General features: G+C 43.1%; 8 non-coding genes across 8 annotated transcripts; 6 read left to right on the top strand and 2 right to left on the bottom strand.

The window, feature by feature from the left end:
• Positions 1-12,394: 12,394 nt before the first annotated feature.
• LOC135015819 (U1 spliceosomal RNA) lies at positions 12,395-12,558 on the bottom strand. The gene has a single exon (XR_010214002.1). It is a non-coding gene; the product is annotated as a U1 spliceosomal RNA (small nuclear RNA).
• A 144-nt stretch (positions 12,559-12,702) lies between these two features.
• Positions 12,703-12,818, top strand: LOC135015996 (U5 spliceosomal RNA). The gene has a single exon (XR_010214145.1). It is a non-coding gene; the product is annotated as a U5 spliceosomal RNA (small nuclear RNA).
• A 270-nt stretch (positions 12,819-13,088) lies between these two features.
• Positions 13,089-13,204, top strand: LOC135016056 (U5 spliceosomal RNA). Its single transcript, XR_010214201.1, has one exon. It is a non-coding gene; the product is annotated as a U5 spliceosomal RNA (small nuclear RNA).
• A 2,457-nt stretch (positions 13,205-15,661) lies between these two features.
• Positions 15,662-15,777, top strand: LOC135016036 (U5 spliceosomal RNA). The gene has a single exon (XR_010214183.1). It is a non-coding gene; the product is annotated as a U5 spliceosomal RNA (small nuclear RNA).
• A 275-nt stretch (positions 15,778-16,052) lies between these two features.
• On the top strand, positions 16,053-16,168 carry LOC135016037 (U5 spliceosomal RNA). Its single transcript, XR_010214184.1, has one exon. It is a non-coding gene; the product is annotated as a U5 spliceosomal RNA (small nuclear RNA).
• A 275-nt stretch (positions 16,169-16,443) lies between these two features.
• LOC135016074 (U5 spliceosomal RNA) lies at positions 16,444-16,556 on the top strand. Its single transcript, XR_010214219.1, has one exon. It is a non-coding gene; the product is annotated as a U5 spliceosomal RNA (small nuclear RNA).
• Positions 16,557-20,395: 3,839 nt separating this feature from the next.
• Positions 20,396-20,559, bottom strand: LOC135015831 (U1 spliceosomal RNA). The gene has a single exon (XR_010214013.1). It is a non-coding gene; the product is annotated as a U1 spliceosomal RNA (small nuclear RNA).
• Positions 20,560-20,703: 144 nt separating this feature from the next.
• LOC135015997 (U5 spliceosomal RNA) lies at positions 20,704-20,819 on the top strand. Its single transcript, XR_010214146.1, has one exon. It is a non-coding gene; the product is annotated as a U5 spliceosomal RNA (small nuclear RNA).
• Positions 20,820-20,909: the final 90 nt, after the last annotated feature.

Consider the following 20,909-nt stretch of genomic DNA (forward strand, 5'->3'; position numbering starts at 1 on the left):
ATCTTTAAGTAGACAAGTCAAAATTTCGAAAACCCCTGTTATGGTGTAGGGTACCTGGCCTTCTCTGATGTAATCAGAGTTAGATTTGATTCAGTGATTTTATAAAAACAGCTAGGAAGCACAATTTAGCAGTGGGTTGCAGAGAAAAAGAAATATGCTATCAAAAAAATCCAATTGAGTGATTAAACAGCTCTTCATTTTCTGGCTTTATTTTTATGCTAACAAATTTGTTCTCTGAAAAGTGTCCACAAAGCCAAGTCTCTGATTAACACCTTTGTAGGGATGGTTTTTCACCTATTACTAAATTAAACTTGCTTCATTGGAAAGGCAGCAAGATGCATCCTCATTTCAATATCTACTGAAATAATACAGGTTGACACCAGGAAACATTAACGCCACTGCATCCTTGCTGCTTTCTCATGTGGAAGTCTGTTTAATGTGAAAACAAGGTGATATCTAATTAGCACACAGGTAAGGAATTAAGAAAATCTTTATTTAAGGGTGAAGATGTTTCTCACAAAATCGTTGCCCCAATGCATCATTGAAATTCAAGCTGGAAAGATGATTTTAATATATCACTTGTACATTTTGTATTGCTCTTCTGGTGACAATGTAGTTTGTTTTTGTCAGTTACCATTTTAATAATCGGGTAAAGAAAATTAATTGGATTTTTGAAAGAAAACAATACTGTCAATATACTATTAAAACAAATTAAAATGGTAAAAGTTATTGTACTTTAAGTAAACATAAAAGCTAAAATATCAATCCCAGTTTTGGATTACTTTAATGAACAAAAAAAAATGCATATAGCAGAGGATAGTTTCAATCTGCCTACCTCTGGGTTATGGACCCAGCATACTTCCATTACAGTACTCTGCTGCACATGTAAGTGCAAGAGATCCTGAAGCACTCACTCATCATGGGAAAGTACCAATGTGTTTCTTCATTGGTTGATGGAAGAAACATCTTACAAAAACTCTCCACATTATTGACTTTTTAAAATGTTTCTATGAATCGTTCTAGATGAATGCTTATTAGCCTTTGTCAGTAAGTACTTTTGCAAAGTGTCGCTGTGGCGCAATCAGTTAGTGTGTAAGGCTATTAACCAAAAGGTTGGTGGTTCAATCCCACCCAGGGACTTAATTGACCTTGTTATCAGATTTTGGTGATCTTTAAGCAGACAAGTCAAAATTTCAAACCCCCTGTTATGGTGTAGGGTACCTGGCCTTCTCTGATGTAATCAGAGTTAGATTTGATTCAGTGATTTTATAAAAACAGCTAGGAAGCACAATTTAGCAGTGGGTTGCAGAGAAAAAGAAATATGCTGGCAGAAAAATCCAATTGAGTGATTAAACAGCTCTTCATTTTCTGGCTTTATTTTTATGCTAACTAATTTGTTCTCTGAAAAGTGTCCACAAAGCCAAGTATCTGATTAACATATTTGTAGGGATGGTTTTTCACCTATTACTAAATTAAACTTGCTTCATTGGAAAGGCAGCAAGATGCATCCTCATTTCAATATCTACTGAAATAATACAGGTTGACACCAGGAAACATTAACGCCACTGCATCCTTGCTGCTTTCTCATGTGGAAGTCTGTTTAATGTGAAAACAAGGTGATATCTAATTAGCACACAGGTAAGGAATTAAGAAAATCTTTATTTAAGGGTAAAGATGTTTCTCACAAAATCATTGCCCCAATGCATCATTGAAATTCAAGCTGGAAAGATGATTTTAATATATCACTTGTACATTTTGTATTGCTCTTCTGGTGACAATGTAGTTTGTTTTTGTCAATTACCATTTTAATAATAGGGTAAAGAAAATTAAGTGGATTTTTGAAAGAAAACAATACTGTCAATATACTATTAAAACAAATTAAAATGGTAAAAGTTATTGTACTTTAAGTAAAAATAAAAGCTAAAATATCAATCCCAGTTTTGGATTACTTTAATGAACAAAAAAAAAATGCATATAGCAAAGGATAGTTTCAATCTGCCTACCTCTGGGTTATGGGCCCAGCATGCTTCCATTGCAGTACTCTGCTGCACATGTAAGTGCAAGAGATCCTGAAGCCCTCACTCATCATGCGAAAGTACCAATGTGTTTCTTCATTGGTTGCTGGAAGAAACATCTTACAAAAACTCTCCAGATTATTGACTTTTTAAAGTTTTTCTAGGAAACGTTCTAGATGAATGCTTATTAGTCTTTGTCAGTATATTCTTTTTGCAAAGTGTCTCTGTGGCGCAATCGGTTAGTGTGTTCAGCTATTAATCAAAAGGTTGGTGGTTCAATCCCACCCAGGGACGTAATTGACCTTGTGATCAGATTTTGGTGATATTTAAGTAGACAAGTCAAAATTGCAAACCCCCTCTTATGGTGTAGGGTACCTGGCCTTCTCTGATGTAATCAGAGTTAGATTTGATTAAGTGATTTTATAAAAAAACAGCTAGGAAGCACAATTTAGCAGTGGGTTGCAGAGAAAAAGAAAAATGCTGGCAGAAAAATACAATTGAGTGATTAAACAGCTCTTCATTTTCTGGCTTTATTTTTATGATAACAAATTTGTTCTCTGAAAAGTGTCCACAAAGCCAAGTCTCTGATTAACACCTTTGTAGGGATGGTTTTTCACCTATTACTAAATTAAACTTGCTTCATTGGAAAGGCAGCAAGATGCATCCTCATTTCAATATCTACTGAAATAATACAGGTTGACACCAGGAAACATTAACGCCACTGCATCCTTGCTGCTTTCTCATGTGGAAGTCTGTTTAATGTGAAAACAAGGTGATATCTAATTAGCACACAGGTAAGGAATTAAGAAAATCTTTATTTAAGGGTGAAGATGTTTCTCACAAAATCGTTGCCCCAATGCATCATTGAAATTCAAGCTGGAAAGATGATTTTAATATATCACTTGTACATTTTGTATTGCTCTTCTGGTGACAATGTAGTTTGTTTTTGTCAGTTACCATTTTAATAATCGGGTAAAGAAAATTAATTGGATTTTTGAAAGAAAACAATACTGTCAATATACTATTAAAACAAATTAAAATGGTAAAAGTTATTGTACTTTAAGTAAAAATAAAAGCTAAAATATCAATCCCAGTTTTGGATTACTTTAATGAACAAAAAAAAATGCATATAGCAGAGGATAGTTTCAATCTGCCTACCTCTGGGTTATGGACCCAGCATGCTTCCATTACAGTACTCTGCTGCACATGTAAGTGCAAGAGATCCTGAAGCACTCACTCCTCATGGGAAAGTACCAATGTGTTTCTTCATTGGTTGATGGAAGAAACATCTTACAAAAACTCTCCACATTATTGACTTTTTAAAATGTTTCTAGGAATCGTTCTAGATGAATGCTTATTAGCCTTTGTCAGTAACTACTTTTGCAAAGTGTCGCTGTGGCGCAATCAGTTTGTGTGTAAGGCTATTAACCAAAAGGTTGGTGGTTCAATCCCACCCAGGGACTTAATTGACCTTGTTATCAGATTTTGGTGATCTTTAAGCAGACAAGTCAAAATTTCAAACCCCCTGTTATGGTGTAGGGTACCTGGCCTTCTCTGATGTAATCAGAGTTAGATTTGATTCAGTGATTTTATAAAAACAGCTAGGAAGCACAATTTAGCAGTGGGTTGCAGAGAAAAAGAAATATGCTGGCAGAAAAATCCAATTGAGTGATTAAACAGCTCTTCATTTTCTGGCTTTATTTTTATGCTAACTAATTTGTTCTCTGAAAAGTGTCCACAAAGCCAAGTATCTGATTAACATATTTGTAGGGATGGTTTTTCACCTATTACTAAATTAAACTTGCTTCATTGGAAAGGCAGCAAGATGCATCCTCATTTCAATATCTACTGAAATAATACAGGTTGACACCAGGAAACATTAACGCCACTGCATCCTTGCTGCTTTCTCATGTGGAAGTCTGTTTAATGTGAAAACAAGGTGATATCTAATTAGCACACAGGTAAGGAATTAAGAAAATCTTTATTTAAGGGTAAAGATGTTTCTCACAAAATCATTGCCCCAATGCATCATTGAAATTCAAGCTGGAAAGATGATTTTAATATATCACTTGTACATTTTGTATTGCTCTTCTGGTGACAATGTAGTTTGTTTTTGTCAATTACCATTTTAATAATAGGGTAAAGAAAATTAAGTGGATTTTTGAAAGAAAACAATACTGTCAATATACTATTAAAACAAATTAAAATGGTAAAAGTTATTGTACTTTAAGTAAAAATAAAAGCTAAAATATCAATCCCAGTTTTGGATTACTTTAATGAACAAAAAAAAAATGCATATAGCAAAGGATAGTTTCAATCTGCCTACCTCTGGGTTATGGGCCCAGCATGCTTCCATTGCAGTACTCTGCTGCACATGTAAGTGCAAGAGATCCTGAAGCACTCACTCATCATGCGAAAGTACCAATGTGTTTCTTCATTGGTTGCTGGAAGAAACATCTTACAAAAACTCTCCAGATTATTGACTTTTTAAAGTTTTTCTAGGAAACGTTCTAGATGAATGCTTATTAGTCTTTGTCAGTATATTCTTTTTGCAAAGTGTCTCTGTGGCGCAATCGGTTAGTGTGTTCAGCTATTAATCAAAAGGTTGGTGGTTCAATCCCACCCAGGGACGTAATTGACCTTGTGATCAGATTTTGGTGATATTTAAGTAGACAAGTCAAAATTGCAAACCCCCTCTTATAGTGTAGGGTACCTGGCCTTCTCTGATGTAATCAGAGTTAGATTTGATTAAGTGATTTTATAAAAAAACAGCTAGGAAGCACAATTTAGCAGTGGGTTGCAGAGAAAAAGAAAAATGCTGGCAGAAAAATACAATTGAGTGATTAAACAGCTCTTCATTTTCTGGCTTTATTTTTATGATAACAAATTTGTTCTCTGAAAAGTGTCCACAAAGCCAAGTATCTGATTAACATATTTGTAGGGATGGTTTTTCACCTATTACTAAATTAAACTTGCTTCATTGGAAAGGCAGCAAGATGCATCCTCATTTCAATATCTACTGAAATAATACAGGTTGACACCAGGAAACATTAACGCCACTGCATCCTTGCTGCTTTCTCATGTGGAAGTCTGTTTAATGTGAAAACAAGGTGATATCTAATTAGCACACAGGTAAGGAATTAAGAAAATCTTTATTTAAGGGTAAAGATGTTTCTCACAAAATCATTGCCCCAATGCATCATTGAAATTCAAGCTGGAAAGATGATTTTAATATATCACTTGTACATTTTGTATTGCTCTTCTGGTGACAATGTAGTTTGTTTTTGTCAATTACCATTTTAATAATAGGGTAAAGAAAATTAAGTGGATTTTTGAAAGAAAACAATACTGTCAATATACTATTAAAACAAATTAAAATGGTAAAAGTTATTGTACTTTAAGTAAAAATAAAAGCTAAAATATCAATCCCAGTTTTGGATTACTTTAATGAACAAAAAAAAAATGCATATAGCAAAGGATAGTTTCAATCTGCCTACCTCTGGGTTATGGGCCCAGCATGCTTCCATTGCAGTACTCTGCTGCACATGTAAGTGCAAGAGATCCTGAAGCACTCACTCATCATGCGAAAGTACCAATGTGTTTCTTCATTGGTTGCTGGAAGAAACATCTTACAAAAACTCTCCAGATTATTGACTTTTTAAAGTTTTTCTAGGAAACGTTCTAGATGAATGCTTATTAGTCTTTGTCAGTATATTCTTTTTGCAAAGTGTCTCTGTGGCGCAATCGGTTAGTGTGTTCAGCTATTAATCAAAAGGTTGGTGGTTCAATCCCACCCAGGGACGTAATTGACCTTGTGATCAGATTTTGGTGATATTTAAGTAGACAAGTCAAAATTTCAAAAACCCCTGTTATGGTGTAGGGTACCTGGCCTTCTCTGATGTAATCAGAGTTAGATTTGATTCAGTGATTTTATAAAAACAGCTAGGAAGCACAATTTAGCAGTGGTTTGCAGAGAAAAAGAAATATGCTGGCAAAAAAATCCAATTGAGTGATTAAACAGCTCTTCATTTTCTGGCTTTATTTTTATGCTAACAAATTTGTTCTCTGAAAAGTGTCCACAAAGCCAAGTATCTGATTAACATCTTTGTAGGGATGGTTTTTCACCTATTACTAAATTAAACTTGCTTCATTGGAAAGGCAGCAAGATGCATCCTCATTTCAATATCTACTGAAATAATACAGGTTGACACCAGGAAACATTAACGCCACTGCATCCTTGCTGCTTTCTCATGTGGAAGTCTGTTTAATGTGAAAACAAGGTGATATCTAATTAGCACACAGGTAAGGAATTAAGAAAATCTTTATTTAAGGGTGAAGATGTTTCTCACAAAATCGTTGCCCCAATGCATCATTGAAATTCAAGCTGGAAAGATGATTTTAATATATCACTTGTACATTTTGTATTGCTCTTCTGGTGACAATGTAGTTTGTTTTTGTCAATTACCATTTTAATAATAGGGTAAAGAAAATTAAGTGGATTTTTGAAAGAAAACAATACTGTCAATATACTATTAAAACAAATTAAAATGGTAAAAGTTATTGTACTTTAAGTAAAAATAAAAGAGCAAAAATATCAATCCCAGTTTTGGATTACTTTAATTAACAAAAAAAAATGCATATAGCAGAGGATAGTTTCAATCTGCCTACCTCTGGGTTATGGGCCCAGCATGCTTCCATTGCAGTACTCTGCTGCACATGTAAGTGCAAGAGATCCTGAAGCACTCACTCATCATGGGAAAGTACCAATGCGTTTCTTCATTGGTTGATGGAAGAAACATCTTACAAAATCTCTCCAGATTATTGACTTTTTAAAGTTTTCTAGGAATTGTTCTAGATGAATGCTTATTAGCTTTTGTCAGTATGTACTTTTGCAAAGTGTCTCTGTGGTGCAATCGGTTAGTGTGTTTGGTTATTAACCAAAGGGTTGGTGGTTCAATCCCACCCAGGGATGTTATTGACCTTGTCATCAGATTTTGGTGATCTTTAAATAGACAAGTCAAAATTTCAAACCCCCTCTTATGGTGTAGGGTACCTGGCCTACTCTGATGTAATCAGAGTTATATTTGATTAAGTGATTTTATCAAAAAACAGCTAGGAAGCACAATTTAGCAGTGGGTTGCAGAGAAAATGAAATATGCTGGCAGAAAAATCCAATTGAGTGATTAAACAGCTCTTCATTTTCTGGCTTTATTTTTATGCTAACAAATTTGTTCTCTGAAAAGTGTCCACAAAGCCAAGTATCGGATTAACATCTTTGTAGGGATGGTTTTTCACCTATTACTAAATTAAACTTGCTTCATTGGAAAGGCAGCAAGATGCATCCTCATTTCAATATCTACTGAAATAATACAGGTTGACACCAGGAAACATTAACGCCACTGCATCCTTGCTGCTTTCTCATGTGGAAGTCTGTTTAATGTGAAAACAAGGTGATATCTAATTAGCACACAGGTAAGGAATTAAGAAAATCTTTATTTAAGGGTGAAGATGTTTCTCACAAAATTGTTGCCCCAATGCATCATTGAAATTCAAGCTGGAAAGATGATTTTAATATATCACTTGTACATTTTGTATTGCTCTTCTGGTGACAATGTAGTTTGTTTTTGTCAATTACCATTTTAATAATCGGGTAAAGAAAATTAAGTGGATTTTTGAAAGAAAACAATACTGTCAATATACTATTAAAACATATTAAAATGGTAAAAGTTATTGTACTTTAAGTAAAAATAAAAGAGAAAAAATATCAATCCCAGTTTTGGATTACTTTAATTAACAAAAAAAAAATGCATATAGCAGAGGATAGTTTCAATCTGCCTACCTCTGGGTTATGAACCCAGCATGCTTTCATTACAGTACTCTGCTGCACATGTAAGTGCAAGAGATCTTGAAGCACTCACTCATCATGGGAAAGTAACAATGTGTTTCTTCGTTGGTTGATGGAAGAAACATCTTACAAAAACTCTCCAGATTATTGACTTTTAAAAGTTTTTCTAGGAAACGTTCTAGATGAATGCTTATTAGCCTTTGTCAGTATGGACTTTTGCAAAGTGTCTCTGTGGCGCAATTGGTTAGTGTGATTGGTTATTAACCAAAGGGTTGGTGGTTCAATCCCACCCAGGGATGTAATTGACCTTGTTATCAGATTTTGGTGATCTTTAAGTAGACAAGTCAAAATTTCAAAAACCCCTGTTATGGTGTAGGGTACCTGGCCTTCTCTGATGTAATCAGAGTTAGATTTGATTCAGTGATTTTATAAAAACAGCTAGGAAGCACAATTTAGCAGTGGTTTGCAGAGAAAAAGAAATATGCTGGCAAAAAAATCCAATTGAGTGATTAAACAGCTCTTCATTTTCTGGCTTTATTTTTATGCTAACAAATTTGTTCTCTGAAAAGTGTCCACAAAGCCAAGTATCTGATTAACATCTTTGTAGGGATGGTTTTTCACCTATTACTAAATTAAACTTGCTTCATTGGAAAGGCAGCAAGATGCATCCTCATTTCAATATCTACTGAAATAATACAGGTTGACACCAGGAAACATTAACGCCACTGCATCCTTGCCGATGATAACCTCAAGTTGGGTCATTCGGTGCTGCAGAGTCGTACGCACTCTTCCACCCGTTCAAGAGCTTTGGTATAACCCCATGGTTCTTAATGTGACCCCAGCATCCTCTAGGTCGTATGAGAAAATAGGATTTTAATACCTACCGGTAAATCCTTTTCTCTTAGTCTGTAGAGGATGCTGGGCACCCGTCCCAGTCCATACTGTGTCTGCAGTTATTACTTGTGGTTATACACATGTTGTGTTATGGTTCTGGTCAGCTTTTTGCTGCAATTGTTCATGCCGTTGGCTTGTGTTCTGTTGAATGCCACGTTCTGCGGCATGCTTAAGGTGTGAGCTGGTAAGATGCTCACCTTAGTTTAACAATAAATCCTTTCCTCAAAATGTCCGTCTCCCTGGGCACAGTTCCTATAACTGGAGTCTGGAGGAGGGGCATAGAGGGAGGAGCCAGTTCACACCCTTTGATAGTCTTAAAGTGCCCATGTCTCTTGCGGATCCCGTCTATACCCCATGGTTCTTAATGTGACCCCAGCATCCTCTACGGACTAAGAGAAAAGGATGCCCTTGCGCACTATCCTGACTTCTCCTCCCGTCTGCTTACTTTGTGCCTTCCAACGCACAATGCGAACTACAGGTGGTGCTGCAGGGCCCACACCCTTTTACTTGCCTTACAGAACAGCTCTGGAGCTGTTACAGTGCCCAGCTGCTGCAAGAAATCAGCTTGAATGCTTCAGGGGATGGGGCATGGCCAACATGAGCCCCACACCAAAGGAGGGTGTGGGTGTTTAATGAGAACTAGGGGTCATCCAAGCACTGCAAAAGGCCGCCATGCCCTGCACGCCCCTTTTCTCTTTTCATATGCAGATGAGGGTTCCAGCCAACTTTGGCCCACTGCTTGGATAACATCACTGTATGCAAATCCGTCTGCTGCAGACCTTCCCCCAGGAATGCTTGTACTTGATGTTGCATATGGTTTGATATTTGATGGTGCTTCAGTATTAGGCAGCCTTCCGCCCTCCCATGTTCATCTGAAAAGATGTGGTCTCCCTGCAGTTGTTGTCCCCAGACGAGAGTTCCCTTGTGCTTCCTCAGTTGAATCTCCTTAACTTGACGGGGGAGGGGCTGCCCGAGCAGCCACCCTCCCCAGCCCTATCCCAACTCATACTTATTTTGCATATGAGATCTCTTGATCATGAAGATTGTTCTCACATGGTGAGGTTCATCCATTATATTTTAAAATAGGAAGGTACAAATTTCATATTTGAATTGCATTTATGTGCTGGATTCAAATGTCGCCCCCCCCCCTTCCATTCTCAATTGTGCCCGTCAGCAGCTATTCTAAGGTTGCTGCCAATGGGTGTGACACATTAATTTCTTCTGTGGGGTACACTGGACTCCACAAGGATTCACATTGGGGTGTAGAGTAGGATCTTGATCTGAGGCACCAACCGGCTCAAAGCTTTTGACTGTTCCCAAGATGCTCAGTGCATTCTCCTCTATAACCCCGCTTCCATGAACAGGGAGCTCAGTTTGTAGTTGGTGCCTTCAGTAGCAGGCCACTTAACAGGGGCCTGCCTCAGGCAGCCTATTCTTAGCTATAAATTTTGACAAGAAAAGAAGAACTTGTTTTATGAGAATCTACAAGGGCTGCAGCAGGCTAGGTCTAATAGACATCTTTACTGCAGCTTCATCACTCCCAGCGGCGCTGTATACTCCCATGCCCTGGTTGCTGGGTCACTGCAGCGGAGGCTCCGGTTTCATCCTAAGGTCAGTCACACACACACCACCCTTCCGGATCACGAGGCCGCTGATGAAGGGAAGCGTGGCCGTATTGGGTGGACCGTGTGCGCACTGGCGTGGACACTGATTACTGGGCAGCTGCTCCACTAGCCACCAGGTACAGTTAAGGAGCACAGGTCTGGGGGTTTTTCTCCTATATTAACCCAATTTTGTACTGCCCGCAGCGCATTGTGATAGGTAATAGGGCCTGATTCAGGTTGGATTGCAATCACAATAAGCGATCCAACTGCAAAAATTGCTAAGAGCATACGCATGTGCCTGCATTTTCTGTGGCACCCCGCAGAGAATGCGATCGCCTCTGCCTGTCAATCGGGGCGGGGGGGGGGGGGATAGGTGGGTCAGCAACACTCCATTTCCAAGTCAGGGATGGAGCGGTGCGGGGGCAAGGCTTCAAAATGGGGTCTGCAACGGAGGAGACACAGGGGGCGTGGTCACAGCGGCTGTATGACATCACATTCAGCCGCTGTGATCACAAAAATGGTGGCGGCTTCCTGCGCGCACATACAGTCTGCACCAGCAGGAGGCTACATCATTTTTTATGATCACGCTGAACTGCAGTGCGACTGCAATTACAGCATGGTCAAGAAGGGAGGCGTCATGCTGGGTGGCCATGCCCTTTCACTGTGCAGGAGCCAGCACCGCTCACACACTAGTCCCCGGGTGCAGCCCCCAACCCCCGGGACACCCGGAGCAACAAAATGTAGATTCAGGCCACCAGGCCACGCCCCTACCTATGAAACCATGCCTCCTTTTTACCATTGCGCTGCTTATCTGCGCGCACTGCATTACAATCTCCCTCGCCACCTCTCTGGGTGTCACCAGTGATAGTGACACCTCTGCCATGCTTGTAGCAGCTGGTCCTAAGATCTACGCCTCAAGCCCTGAGTGTTTGCCCTTGTGACTTGTTGATCATCATAGCGAAGCAGATGCTTACAGAAAACTGCAGGGGCTTAGATTGAAAATAAAAAAATTGATAGGTATAAGGTAGAGAGGAGCGGGTTCGGTTCTCCGAGAACCGAATTCCCCACGAACTCCACGTTGTTTACACTGGTCCGAGGCAGGCTCGGTTGTTCCCGCCTGACTCGGAAAACCTGAAAAAGGGAAAATGTCATCATCCCGCTGTCGGATTCTCGCGAGATTCGGATTCCATATAAAGAGCTGCGCGTTGCCGCCATTTTTACTCGTGCATTGAAGATAGAGCGGAATGGACGTGGCTATGTTCTCTCAGTGGAAATCTCAATATCAGTGCTCAGTATCAGTGGTTACTTATTGCTGCTCAGTAATACTAGTAGTGTGTCTCTCCTGCTCAGTGTCAGTTCTCAGTAGTATCCTCATCAGTGCTCAGTATCACTGCTCATTGTCTTGTGCTGCATTGTGGTGCTCAGCATACTACAGTACATTACTAATAGTCCAGTGCTGCATCTTGCTGCTCAGTGTCAGTTCTAGTATCCTCATCAGTGCTCACTATCACTGTTCATTGCATTTTGGTTTTCTGTATACTACAGTAACATAGTAATATAGTAACATATAGTAACATAGTTTTTGAGGTTGAATAGAGGCAAATTGCCCATCGTGTTCAACCTGTTTTAAGTTGTGATGATTCTACATACTTGCTGAATAATGTTTTATGACTAGTTAGCTACTATAACTCATGTTACCCCCGGATTAACCATGTTGATATTTTAAGTATTATAACCTTGGATAGCTTTTTCATTCAGAAATGTATCCATTCCTTTTTTAAATCCAATTACAGAGTCCACCATTACCACCTTCCCTGGCAGGGAATTCCACATCCTGATTGCCCTAACAGTGAAGATCATAGTATCTCACCTGGCAGGTAAGTAGGAGTTGGGCTAGAGCTGTGGAGGATTGCTGCTCGGGCACCCCCTGTCAAGTGAAGGAGATCCAACTGAGGCAGCACAAGGGAACTCTCGAAAGAAGAACAAGGCTAGAGGAAGATCTGAGACAAAGAAATCTGACTTTTACCAGAGCTGACCAGAGGAAAGCACAAACACAGTCCCCCACTACCACAAATAATGCAGTCGAGTTTCCCACATTTGGGGAAATCACAGGGGTCAGCATACCCAGAATGCAATGAATGAACCTCACCCTGGGAGAACAATCTTCATGACCATGGTATCTCCTATGCAAAATAAGTATGATTTGGGATAGGGCTGGGGAGGGCCGCTGCTCAGGCACATCTCTGTCAAGTAAAGGAGATTCAACTGAGGCAGCACAAGGGAACTCTCATCTGGGGACAACAACTGCAGGGAGAACACATATTTTCAGATGAAAATCTTGGTCATGCTCTGGTTTCTCTTCAGAACGAACAAATCTTTCGCCTTTTACTAAAGATTTCCGTGGAGAGGAGCAAAACTGAGTTTTACCTCAATTTTTGCATGCCCCATCTTTTTGGGGTTTCTTTTATCGGTTTAAAGATAGAATGAGTGTGCTTTAATGAAAGCTCATTTGCATAGAAATTACAGTAAATGTTTGTTTCTTTTCAAACAGAACTTTCTTGACCATGCTACTTGCTTGAAAGATCTGGGAGCACATGGAATACAGTACAAACCATGCTTATAGCAAGGAGAAGCCAGGTGAGAAATCTGCTTTCTTTCAAATTGGGCGCTCACTTTGATCTGAATGAGGACTGCTGGCATGGCACTCAGGCGACAGGTGGAATCTTGGTCATGCTCTGGTTTCTCTTCAGAACTAACAAATATTTCGCCTTTTATTAAAGATTTCCGTGGAGAGGAGCAAAACTGAGTTTTATCTCAATTTTTGCATGCCCCATATTATTGGGGTTTCTTTTATCAGTTTAAAGACAGAACGAGTGTGCTTTCTTGTTAGCTTTAATGTAAGTTTATTTGTATAACAATGACAGTAAATGTCTGTTTCTTTTCAAGCAGAACTTTCTTGACCATACTAATTGCTTGAAAGATCTGGGAGCACATGGAAAAGAGTACAAACCATGCTTATAGCAAGGGGAAGCCTGGTGAGAAATCTGCTTTCTTTCTTTCAAATTGGGTGCTCACTTTGAGCTGAATGAGGACTGCTGGCATCAGGGCCGGCTCTAGGCATGTTCGAATAGAGCGGCCGCGCAGGGCGCCACCCTTAATGGGCGCCACTCGCTGGCGCCGCCATATTCGATGCTGGAGCCGGCCCTGTGTGTGTGCTGCTGCAGCATTTGGCGGTCGCGCTGTGTATGCGCGCTGCGCGGCGCCGGTTTCTAACGTCAGACGCCGGCGCCGCGCATAGCCCGCCTGCACAAGTGGCCGCCCACCCGCCCGCCAGCCCGGACCCAGGCTCAGGCTCACTCGCCCGGCCTACCGCCCGCCCGCCAGCGCTCCCACACAGGCGGACAGCAGTACTCCTCCCCAGCGCCGCAGGTATTTTTTTTTTTTTGGGGGGGGGGAGATCCGCACTGTGGGGGCATTTCTGGCACACAGGGGGCATTTTTGGTTATGTGGGGGCATTTCTGGCACTGTGGGGGCATTTCTGGCTCTGTGGGGGGCATTTCTGGCACTGTGGGGGCATTTCTGGCACTGTGGGGGCATTGCATATCTGGCTCTGTGGGGGCATATTTGGCACTGTGGGGACATATCTGGCCCTGTGGGGGCATATCAGGCACTGTGGGGACATTTCTGGCACTGTGGGGGCATTTCTGGCACTGTGTGGGCATTTCTGGCACTGTGGGGGCATTTCTGGCACTGTGGGGGCATTTATCTGGCTCTGTGGGGGCATTTATCTGGCTCTGTGGGGGCATTTATCTGGCACTGTGGGGGCATTTCTGGCACTGTGGGGGCATTTCTGGCACTGTGGGGACATATCAGGCACTGTGGGGGCATATCTGGCACTGTGGGGGCATATCTGGCACTGTGGGGGCATATCTGGCACTGTGGGGGCATTTATGGCACTGTGGGGGCATTTCTGGCACTGTGGGGGCATTTATCTGGCTCTGTGGGGGCATTTATCTGGCACTGTGGGGGCATTTATCTGGCACTGGGGGCATTTATCTGGCACTGTGGGGGCATTTCTGGCACCGTGAGGGCATATCTGGCACTGTGGGGGCATATCTGGCACTGTGGGGACATATCTGGCACTGTGGGGGCATTTATCTGGCTCTGTGGGGGCATTTATGTATCAGGCACCGTGGGGGCATTTATGTATCAGGCACCGTGGGGGCATTTATGTATCATGCACCGTGGGGGCATTTATGTATCATGCACCGTGGGGGCATTTATGTATCAGGCACCGTGGGGACATTTATGTATCTGGCACCGTGGGGGCATTTATGTATCTGGCACCGTGGGGGCATTTATGTATCTGGCACCGTGGGGGCATTTATGTATCAGGCACCGTGGGGGCATTTATGTATCTGGCACCGTGGGGGCATTTATGTATCTGGCACCGTGGGGGCATTTATGTATCTGGCACCGTGGGGGCATTTCTTGCACTGTGGGGGCATTTCTTGCACTGTGGGGACATTTCTTGCACTGTGGGGGCATATCTTGCACTGTGAGGGCATTAATGTATGTGGCACTGTGGGGGCATATCTGCGCTGTGGGGGCATTTATCCATCTGGAACTGTGTGGCCATTTATGTAGCTGGCACTGCTGGGGGGCATGTCACGTGTAGCTGGCACTGCTGGGGGGCATGTCATGTGTAGCTGGCACTGCTGGGGGGCATATCATGTAGTGTTCCCGCTAGGCGTCTGTGGCTGGGCAGTGTGTCTCAGTGCTCTACCTGGCGCAATGTGTCTAACGTGCTCTTATAGGAGGTTCTACCTGGTGCAATGTGTATTAGCTGCACTACTGTGTGGTGTAATGTGAATTGCCACTATAATGTGGCTACGCACCTTCCCCACGAAGTAACTCCCCTAAATTTTTGCTGCGCGCCTTCGGCGCGCACTGTCCATGCTTTAGCGTGTGGAAATGGGAACAACAAGCATTACAGTATGTACATCATTTTGCCCACCTAACTTAAAAATGTGCCCTCCCTGTGATCAGCAACCTGCCCTAAAAAGTGAACACTAGCACGTGTAGCTGGCACTGCTGGAGGGCATGTCATGTGTAGCTGGCACTGCTGGGGGACGAGACCACACCCACTTTTTCAAGAGGCCACGCCCACTTTTCCAAGAGCGCGCGCGCCTTCGGCGCGCGCATGGGGGGGGGCACTTTTACATTTTCTCGCTCAGGGTGCTAGTAGGCCTGGAGCCGGCCCTGGCTGGCATGGCACTCAGGCGACAGGTGGAATCTTGGTCATGCTCTGGTTTCTCTTCAGAACTAACAAATCTTTCGCCTTTTACTAAAGATTTCCGTGGAGAGGAGCAAAACTGAGTTTTATCTCAAATTTTGCATGCCCCATCTTATTGGGGTTTTATTTTATCGGTTTAAAGATAGAACGAGTGTGCTTTAATGTAAGCTCATTTGCATAGAAATGACAGTAAATGTTTGTTTCTTTTCAAACAGAACTTTCTTGACTATACTAATTGCTTGAAAGATCTGGGAACACATGGAAAAAAATACAAACCATGTTTATAGCTAGGGGAAGCCTGGTGAGAAATCTGCTTTCTTTCTTTCAAATTGGGTGCTCACTTTGAGCTGAATAAGAACTGCTGGCATGGCACTCAGGCGACAGGTGGAATCTTGGTCATGCTCTGGTTTCTCTTCAGAACGAACAAATCTTTCGCCTTTTACTAAAGATTTCCGTGGAGAGGAGCAAAACTGAGTTTTATCTCATTTTTTCCTTGCCCCATCTTATTGGGGTTTTATTTTATCTGTTTAAAGATAGAACGAGTGTGCTTTAATGTAAGCTCATTTGCATAGAAATTACAGTAAATGTTTGTTTCTTTTCAAACAGAACTTTCTTGACCACACTAATTGCTTGAAAGATCTGGGAGCACATGGAAAAGAGTACAAACCATGTTTATAGCAAGGGTAAGCCTGGTGAGAAATCTGCTTTCTTTCATTCAAATTGGGTGCTCACTTTCAGCTGAATGAGAACTGCTGGCATGGCACTCAGGCGACAGGTGGAATCTTGGTCATGCTCTGGTTTCTCTTCAGAACTAACAAATATTTCGCCTTTTATTAAAGATTTCCGTGGAGAGGAGCAAAACTGAGTTTTATCTCAATTTTTGCATGCCCCATATCATACCTCCCAACTGTCCCGATTTTCGCGGGACAGTCCCGTTTTTTGGGGACTGTCCCGCTGTCCCACCTGCGGGCCGCAGTGTCCCGCGGTGGGGAGGACAGTTGGGAGGCTCTGTCTGTCGCTGCCCTGCTTAGCAGAGCAGCGGTGAATAGACGCTGTGCGCATGCGCACAGCGTCTATTCACTGAAGTCAGAGGGAGAGGTGGCATGCCAGCGGCTCACAGAGCGCTGGGCATGCCCCCTCAGTGCCGAAAACGGGGGCGTGACTCGCGATCGCGGGTCCTCCCGCGAAGTCACACCCCCTTTTACTTAGGCCACGCTGCAATTGTTCATGCCGTTGGCTTGTGTTCTGTTGAATGCCACGTTCTGCGGCATGCTTAAGGTGTGAGCTGGTAAGATGCTCACCTTAGTTTAACAATAAATCCTTTCCTCGAAATGTCCGTCTCCCTGGGCACAGTTCCTATAACTGGAGTCTGGAGGAGGGGCATAGAGGGAGGAGCCAGTTCACACCCTTTGATAGTCTTAAAGTGCCCATGTCTCTTGCGGATCCCGTCTATACCCCATGGTTCTTAATGTGACCCCAGCATCCTCTACGGACTAAGAGAAAAGGATGCCCTTGCGCACTATCCTGACTTCTCCTCCCGTCTGCTTACTTTGTGCCTTCCAACGCACAATGCGAACTACAGGTGGTGCTGCAGGGCCCACACCCTTTTACTTGCCTTACAGAACAGCTCTGGAGCTGTTACAGTGCCCAGCTGCTGCAAGAAATCAGCTTGAATGCTTCAGGGGATGGGGCATGGCCAACATGAGCCCCACACCAAAGGAGGGTGGGGGTGTTTAATGAGAACTAGGGGTCATCCAAGCACTGCAAAAGGCCGCCATGCCCTGCACGCCCCTTTTCTCTTTTCATATGCAGATGAGGGTTCCAGCCAACTTTGGCCCACTGCTTGGATAACATCACTGTATGCAAATCCGTCTGCTGCAGACCTTCCCCCAGGAATGCTTGTACTAGATGTTGCATATGGTTTGATATTTGATGGTGCTTCAGTATTAGGCAGCCTTCCGCCCTCCCATGTTCATCTGAAAAGATGTGGTCTCCCTGCAGTTGTTGTCCCCAGACGAGAGTTCCCTTGTGCTTCCTCAGTTGAATCTCCTTAACTTGACGGGGGAGGGGCTGCCAGAGCAGACACCCTCCCCAGCCCTATCCCAACTCATACTTATTTTGCATATGAGATTTCTTGATCATGAAGATTGTTCTCACAGGGTGAGGTTCATCCATTATATTTTAAAATAGGAAGGTACAAATTACATATTTGAATTGCATTTATGTGCTGGATTCAAATGTCCCCCCCCCCCCTTCCATTCTCAATTGTGCCCGTCAGCAGCTATTCTAAGGTTGCTGCCAATGGGTGTGACACATTAATTTCTTCTGTGGGGTACACTGGACTCCACAAGGATTCACATTGGGGTGTAGAGTAGGATCTTGATCTGAGGCACCAACCGGCTCAAAGCTTTTGACTGTTCCCAAGATGCTCAGTGCATTCTCCTCTATAACCCCGCTTCCATGAACAGGGAGCTCAGTTTGTAGTTGGTGCCTTCAGTAGCAGGCCACTTAACAGGGGCCTGCCTCAGGCAGCCTATTCTTAGCTATAAATTTTGACAAGAAAAGAAGAACTTGTTTTATGAGAATCTACAAGGGCTGCAGCAGGCTAGGTCTAATAGACATCTTTACTGCAGCTTCATCACTCCCAGCGACGCTGTATACTCCCGTGCCCTGGTTGCTGGGTCACTGCAGCGGAGGCTCCGGTTTCATCCTAAGGTCAGTCACACACACACCACCCTTCCGGATCACGAGGCCGCTGTTGAAGGGGAGCGTGGCCGTAGGGGGTGGACCGTGTGCGCACTGGCGTGGACACTGATTACTGGGCAGCCGCTCCACTAGCCACCAGGTACAGTTAAGGAGCACAGGTCTGGGGGTTTTTCTCCTATATTAACCCAATTTTGTACTGCCCGCAGCGCATTGTGATAGGTAATAGGGCCTGATTCAGGTTGGATTGCAATCACAATAAGCGATCCAACTGCAAAAATTGCTAAGAGCATACGCATGTGCCTGCATTTTCTGCGGCACCCCGCAGAGAATGCGATCGCCTCTGCCTGTCAATCGGGGCGGGGGGGGGGATAGGTGGGTCAGCAACACTCCATTTCCAAGTGAGGGATGGAGCGGTGCGGGTGCAAGGCTTCAAAATGGGGTCTGCAATGGAGGAGACACAGGGGGCGTGGTCACAGCGGCTGTATGACATCACATTCAGCCGCTGTGATCACAAAAATGGTGGCGGCTTCCTGCGCGCACATACAGTCTGCACCAGCAGGAGGCTACACCATTTTTTATGATCACGCTGAACTGCAGTGCGACTGCAATTACAGCATGGTCAAGAAGGGAGGCGTCATGCTGGGTGGCCATGCCTTTTCACTGTGCAGGAGCCAGCACCGCTCACACACTAGTCCCCGGGTGCAGTCCCCAACCCCAGGGACACCCGGAGCAACAAAATGTAGATTCAGGCCACCAGGCCACGTCCCTACCTATGAAACCATGCCTCCTTTTTACCATTGCGCTGCTTATCTGCGCGCACTGCATTACAATCTCCCTCGCCACCTCTCTGGGTGTCACCAGTAATAGTGACACCTCTGCCATGCTTGTAGCAGCTGGTCCTAAGATCTACGCCTCAAGCCCTGAGTGTTTGCCCTTGTGACTTGTTGATCATCATAGCGAAGCAGATGCTTACAGAAAACTGCAGGGGCTTAGATTGAAAATAAAAAAATTGATGGGTATAAGGTAGAGAGGAGCGGGTTCGGTTCTCCGAGAACCGAATTCCCATACGAACTCCACGTGGTTTACACTGGTCCGAGGCAGGCTCGGTTGTTCCCGCCTGACTCGGAAAACCTGAACAAGGGAAAATGTCATCATCCCGCTGTCGGATTCTCGCGAGATTCAGATTCCATATAAAGAGCTGCGCGTTGCCGCCATTTTTACTCGTGCATTGAAGAGAGAGCGGAATGGACGTGGCTATGTTCTCTCAGTGGAAATCTCAATAGCAGTGCTCAGTATCAGTGGTTACTTATTGCTGCTCAGTAATACTAGTAGTGTGTCTCTCCTGCTCAGTGTCAGTTCTCAGTAGTATCCTCATCAGTGCTCAGATCACTGCTCATTGTCTTGTGCTGCATTGTGGTGCTCAGCATACTACAGTACATTACTAATAGTCCAGTGCTGCATCTTGCTGCTCAGTGTCAGTTCTAGTATCCTCATCAGTGCTCACTATCACTGTTCATTGCATTTTGGTTTTCTGTATACTACAGTAACATAGTAATATAGTAACATATAGTAACATAGTTTTTGAGGTTGAATAGAGGCAAATTGCCCATCGTGTTCAACCTGTTTTAAGTTGTGATGATTCTACATACTTGCTGAATAATGTTTTATGACTAGTTAGCTACTATAACTCATGTTACCCCCGGATTAACCATGTTGATATTTTAAGTATTATAACCTTGGATAGCTTTTTCATTCAGAAATGTATCCATTCCTTTTTTAAATCCAATTACAGAGTCCGCCATTACCACCTTCCCTGGCAGGGAATTCCACATCCTGATTGCCCTAACAGTGAAGATCATAGTATCTCACCTGGCAGGTAAGTAGGAGTTGGGCTAGAGCTGTGGAGGATTGCTGCTCGTGCACCTCCTGTCAAGTGAAGGAGATCCAACTGAGGCAGCACAAGGGAACTCTCGAAAGAAGAACAAGGCTAGAGGAAGATCTGAGACAAAGAAATCTGACTTTTACCAGAGCTGACCAGAGGAAAGCACAAACACAGTCCCCCACTACCACAAATAATGCAGTCGAGTTTCCCACATTTGGGGAAATCACAGGGGTCAGCATACCCAGAATGCAATGAATGAACCTCACCCTGGGAGAACAATCTTCATGACCATGGTATCTCCTATGCAAAATAAGTATGATTTGGGATAGGGCTGGGGAGGGCCGCTGCTCAGGCACATCTCTGTCAAGTAAAGGAGATTCAACTGAGGCAGCACAAGGGAACTCTCATCTGGGGACAACAACTGCAGGGAGAACACATATTTTCAGATGAAAATCTTGGTCATGCTCTGGTTTCTCTTCAGAACGAACAAATCTTTCGCCTTTTACTAAAGATTTCCGTGGAGAGGAGCAAAACTGAGTTTTACCTCAATTTTTGCATGCCCCATCTTTTTGGGGTTTCTTTTATCGGTTTAAAGATAGAATGAGTGTGCTTTAATGAAAGCTCATTTGCATAGAAATTACAGTAAATGTTTGTTTCTTTTCAAACA

Source organism: Pseudophryne corroboree, unplaced genomic scaffold (genome assembly GCF_028390025.1).
Source record: "Pseudophryne corroboree isolate aPseCor3 unplaced genomic scaffold, aPseCor3.hap2 scaffold_298, whole genome shotgun sequence".
In the NCBI taxonomy this organism is placed as follows: domain Eukaryota; kingdom Metazoa; phylum Chordata; class Amphibia; order Anura; family Myobatrachidae; genus Pseudophryne; species Pseudophryne corroboree.